Below are 6,000 nucleotides of genomic sequence, written 5' to 3'. Positions count from 1 at the left end.
TTTGAGACGGACTTTCGTTCTTGTTGCCCAGGCTAGAGTGCAATGGCACGATCTCAGCTCACTACAACCTCTGCCTCCCAGGCTCAAGCGATTCTCCTGCCCTAGCCTCCTGAGTAGCTGGGATTACAGGCATGCACCACCAGGCCCAGCTACTTTTTGTATTTGTAGTAGACATGGGGTTTCACCATGTTGACCAGGCTGGTCTCAAACTCCTGACCTCAGGTGATCCTCCTGCCTCGGCCTCCCAAAGTGCTGGGATTACAGGCGTGAGCCACTGCGCCCAGTGGATAAATTTTAAATTTAAAAAGTGATGCCAGATGGGTAGAGCCCCTAGAAGACTAGAAGAAATGAATTCAAATGAAGGAAGTCATAAAGCTTCAAGAAATTCCAACAGATAAAGTTCAAGGAAATTGGTCAGCTTACTGTGAAAAAAATGTCAAAACTCACAAGGAAATAATATGACAGAGAACCAAGAGAAAAGGCAGAATCAGACCCAGACTTCAGATCAGACACAGAATGTGAAGTAAGTTTAAAGGGTTTAAAGAAATAAAAGAGAGACTTAGAAATATGAACAATTAAAAAGACACTATAAAAATTAACAGGCAGACTTGAAGGGGGAACAGATAGACGAACAACCCTTCTAAAAATGAATTATATAGTAATTGAAGTTAAAAACTCAATGGACAGCAGAAAAGCTGCCACAAAAAAATAACTGAGGAAATATAAGATATATCTGAAGAAATTATGCAGAATCCAACCAAACAATAAATCAAAAAGATTTAAAAATATATTTTGAAGAGGGAGAGTCATGGAAGGGAGATTGAGAAGATTTAACATAACTAGATTCCAAGAAGGAATAATAGGGAAATGAAAAAAAGCAAAATTTGAAGAGATAAAGCCTGAGATATTCTACAATTATTTGAAGGTGCTAAGCCTCAGATCCAGGAGGCAGTTGGCCCTAAAAAGGGATAAATAAAAAGAAATCTGCAATAGACATGTTACCAGGGAAGTTGGAAGCAACAGAAAGAAAAGATCAACCATTTACAAAAGATCAGCAAATAACCGATGACAGGTATGTATTTTTCAGAAGACGAGCAAACCACCCAGTGACCTCTCACGTTGTTAGGGGTCTCTGCTAAGACCTTTTTCTGGGCATTGCAGCATCCTCAGTTCATTCTCAGGATAGGCCAGGAGTGCGTGACACTTACAGCCTCTGAAAGCAGCCCTCGGCCCATGATGAATGTTAAATATATGGCCCAACTTCCTTTCCCCAGGTGTGGATAACTCAGGGATGCTCTAGATAGCCTCTTGGAGCCTCACAGGGAGACTGAGGGCCACCCCTGATAGGAGCAAATGGCCTAATAGTGTCCCCATCCGCTGCCTCAACTCCACTCACTGCTAGTGCTTCCTGCCATCACATCCCAAACTAGTAAGCACCCACATCATCAGGGCCGGCTTCTGGGGGAATCCAAACAGGACAGGCTCTAGCACAGTGGCGTTCTGCACCCCTCATCCTCTCAGCAGGCCACTTTTCCTAAGGAAGCCCTCCTTCCACCTCATTCTTTTTTTCTTTTTTTTTTTTTTTTTTTTTTGACAGAGTATTGCTGTTGTTGCCCAGGCTGGAGTGCAGCGGCATGATCTCGGCTCACTGCAACCTCCGCCTTCCGGATTCAAGCAGTTCTCCTGTCTCAGCCTCCCAAGTAGCTGGGACTACAGGCATGTGACACCACACCCAGCTAATTTTTTGTATTTTTAGTAGAGACGGGGTTTCACCATGTTGGCCAGGCTGGTCTCGAACTCTTGACCTTTAAAGTGGATCACTTTAATCACTTTAAAGTTGACTTTTAAAGTGGATCACTTGCCTAGGCCTCCCAAAGTGCCGGGATTACAGGCGTGAGCCACCGCACCCAGCCCCCCTCATTCTTTAGAGTCATGGCCTGGCCGTGACACCAGCCCCCAAAGGCATGGTGGCCAGGTCTGTACACATCCAGCCCATTCCCTGCATAGAGACCCCAGGAAAAGGTGTCCCCACTAGTGCCTTCTGAGGAAAACAGTCATGCAGGGTGAGAGCTTAACTAAGGACATTAGGGATCCGCTCAGCCAGTAGGGCTCTGGGCAGTTGGGGCAGGCGTCTGCCTCTTCTTTCAGTGAGCTGCAGGGGCCCAGTGAGATGATGCGTATGGACATGCTCAGACTTTCCAGGAGTGTATGCTCCTTCACACATGAGCCAATGCTGGCTGCACATCCACTATGCACACAACACTGTTGAGAAGAAAGAAGAGCAGTCACTTGACCCAAAGCAGAAGCAGATGACAATGATCGTGACAATTATTACAGCAATTATGAGAGTAGAGAAAAGCAAATTGTAATTAAAATCATAGGTAAAAACTACATGGAATACGTCGGGAAGGGCTGGAAGGAAGTTAATGTATGTGAAGGCATTTGCGCTTTCAGGAAGGGGGAGGGTATATTATACCTCCTAGCCATCAGGAGATAGGAATTTTTCAGCTCCATTATAATCTTATGGGACTAAGTCTGTCATTGACCAAAATGCCATTATTATATAGCATATGATTCTGCGTGTGTGTGTGTGTGTGTGTATTGTACATGTGTTTTTAGGTTTTTTATATTAACCATGTTGGTTTATAAAAACTTAGAAAAAAATCACAAGGCCGCTATAATTCCACCACCTGAATACAATCTTTTAAATATTTTAGTATATATTTTCAAGTTGTTTTGTTAAATATATTTATTTTACAGAATTAAAACAAGATTATATGTATTTTTTCTATGCTGCCATTTATTTAGAAACATTTCATGAATATCATTTCATTTCCCAGGTTAAAAAATATGGTGTCCAACATATTTTCAATGGCTGCATAATTCCCCACTATATGGATGTAACCAAAACTTATTTAACCATTATCAGTTTGGGGGCCAGAAAGCTATATTCTGTTTTAGACTGCATTATAAGCAAGGCCATCATAAGCATCCTCAAGGTTTTGTGTCTAATGGTTTCCCAGTCTCTTAGCGACCTTATTTTTCTCCATAACTAACCAACCATCTTGCTTATGACCAACTTACTATACATTTATTTTACTTATTGTCCATCTCCCTCAATCAAAATCTAAGCCCCTTGAAAGCAGAGCTTTTTATCTGATTTATTCCCAATGCCAAGTGCAGTGCCTCGGATGTCATAGTCACCAAATAAATACTTGTTGGATGTTGATGGATGCATGAATGGATGGATGGATAGACAGAGGGATGACATCAGAGAAATACAGAATATGATAAAATCCTGGAAAAATGGGCCAACAGAGCCAAATGCTTTGATGGAGGGATTAGGGAGAGGCAGGAGTTTGTGTGAGTTCTCTTGGTAACAGGAAACAGTTTATACTTGTGGATGCCAAGTGTGGGTGGGGTTGGGAATCTATGCTCGTTGGCCAGGGGCTCTTTCAGGCCCCTCCCCGCCCTTGTTGGAGTAGACAACCCCCAGGTCCAACCAGTTTCAGACCCTATCATTTTGCTAACCCAAGCCTTTTTTTTAAGACAGAGTTTTGCTCTTGTTGACCAGGCTGGAGTGCAATGGCGCGATCAGCTTGCTGCAACCTCCACCTCCCAGGTTCAAGCAATTCTCCGGTCTCAGCCTCCCGAGTAGCTGGAATTACAGGTGCATGCCACCACACCCGGGTAATTTTTGTATTTTTAGTAGAAACAGGGTTTCACCATATTGGTCAGGCTGGTCTCAAACTCCTGACCTCAGGTGATCCACCCGCCCTCAGCCTCCCAAAGTGCTGGGATTACAGGTGTGAGCCACCGCACCTGGCCCCCAAGCACTTTTATAGGTTAAATGAGATTGTGCCAAATAAACTGTATTTCATTATTTTTTTCCCAGTGTTTAAGGGCATGGTTGTTAATAAGAGTGATAAAAACAAGAAACATAGCTAAGCCAGAGAGCCTCCACATAAAATTTTAAAATAAAAGGGTTAGGGCCCGGCGCAGTGGCTCACACCTGTAATCCCAGCACTTTGGGAGGCCAAGGCAGGCGGATCACGAGGTCAAGAGCTCGAGATCATCCTGGCTAACTCAGTGAAACCCCATCTCTACTAAAAATACAAAAAATTAGCCGGGCGTGGTGGCGGGCGCCTATAATCCCAGCTACTCGGGAGGCTGAGGCAGGAGAATGGCGTGAAACAGGGAGGCGGAGCTGGCAGTGAGCCGAGACTGCACCACTGCACTCCAGCCTCGGTGACAGAGCGAGACTCCATCTTAAATAAATAAATAAATAAATAAATAAATAAATAAATAAATGGATTTGAATGCTTACAAAAGTAGACTGGGACAAAGCTACAGTAATAGAAACAGTGTGGTACAAAGACAGACATACAGACCGATAAAATAGGATAGAGAGCCCAGAAACAAATCCTCAGGTATTTAGTCAAATGATTTTCAACAAGAATGCCAAGACCATTCAATGGAGAAAGGACAGTCTTTTCAACAAATTATGCTGGGAAAACTGAATAGTCACATCAAAAAATGAAACTGGACTCTTACCTTCTGCCATATACAAAAATTAACTAAAAATTGATCGAAGAGCTAAAAGTATAAAACTTTTAGAAGAAAACCTAGAAAATCTTTGTGACATTGGATTTTGCAATGATTTATTTGATATGACACCAAAAGTTCAAGAAATAATACACAAAATAAATAACCTGGACTTTATCAAAATTAATGAAAGCCACTCATCAAGAGTGACAAGGCAATCCACAGAATGAGAAAAAATATTTGCAAATCATCTACTGGGTAGGGGATTAACATCCAGAATATATAAACAACTCCTAGAACTCAACAATAAAGACAAACAATCTAATTAAAAATGGAGAAAGGACTTGAATAGATACTTCTCCAAAGAATATATACAAATGGCCAATAAGCATATGAAAAGATGCTCAATATCACTAATCATTAGGAAAATACAAATCAAAACCACAATGATATATGACTTCACAGCCATCCTAATGGATGGCTACTATTTATAAACAAATAACAAACAAAAACACACAGAAAACAACATGTTGGCGAGGATATGGAAAAATGCTCTACATTGCCGGTGGGATGTCAAATTGTACACAGTGGAGAACAGTATGATAGTTCCTCAAAAAATTAAACATAGAAACCATTATGACTCCAATATGGCACTTCTGTGGTTTATATTCCAAAGAACCAAAAGCAGGAACCTAAACAGGTATTTGTACATTGCTGCTTATAATAGCATTATTCACAATAGCCAAAGGTGGTGCAACCCAAACGGTCCATTGACAGATGAATGGATAAACAAAATGTGGTCTCTACACACAATGGAATAATATCCACTCTTAAAAAGGAAGGATATTCTGACACATGCTACAACACGGATACGCCCTGAAAACATTATGCTAAGTGAAATAAGCCAGCCACAAAAAGACAGATACTGTATGATTCCACTTCTATGAGGTACCTAGAGTGGTCAAAATCAGAGAAAAGTAGAATAGTGGTTCCCAGCAGCTAGGGGGAGAGGAGAATGGAGTTTTAGTGCTTAATGGGCACAGAATTTCTGTTGGGGTCAGGAACGTGTTTTGGCAATAGACTGTGGTGATGGTTGCACAACAGTGTGAGTGTAAATGCCACTGAACTGTACACTTAAAAAGGAGTAAATGGTAAATTTCATATTATGTATATTTTACCACAATAAAGAAAAAGAAACCGGCCGGGCGTGGTGGCTCACGCCTGTAATCCCAGCACTTTGGGAGGCCGAGGAGGGCAGATCACCTGAGATTGGGAGTTTGAGGCCAGCCTGACCAACATGGAGAAACCCTGTCTCTACTAAAAATACAAAATTAGCCAGGCGTGGTGCTGCATGCCTGTAATCCCAGCTACTCAGGAGGCTGAGGCAGGAGAATCACTTGAACCCGGGAGGTGGAGGTTGCAGTGAGCCAAGATCACACCATTGAACTCCAGCCT

This window comes from Pan troglodytes, chromosome 13 (assembly GCF_028858775.2).
Source record: "Pan troglodytes isolate AG18354 chromosome 13, NHGRI_mPanTro3-v2.0_pri, whole genome shotgun sequence".
In the NCBI taxonomy this organism is placed as follows: Eukaryota; Metazoa; Chordata; class Mammalia; order Primates; family Hominidae; genus Pan; species Pan troglodytes.
The sequence above is the reverse complement of the archived record's forward strand: the minus strand, read 5'-3'. Positions refer to the sequence as shown.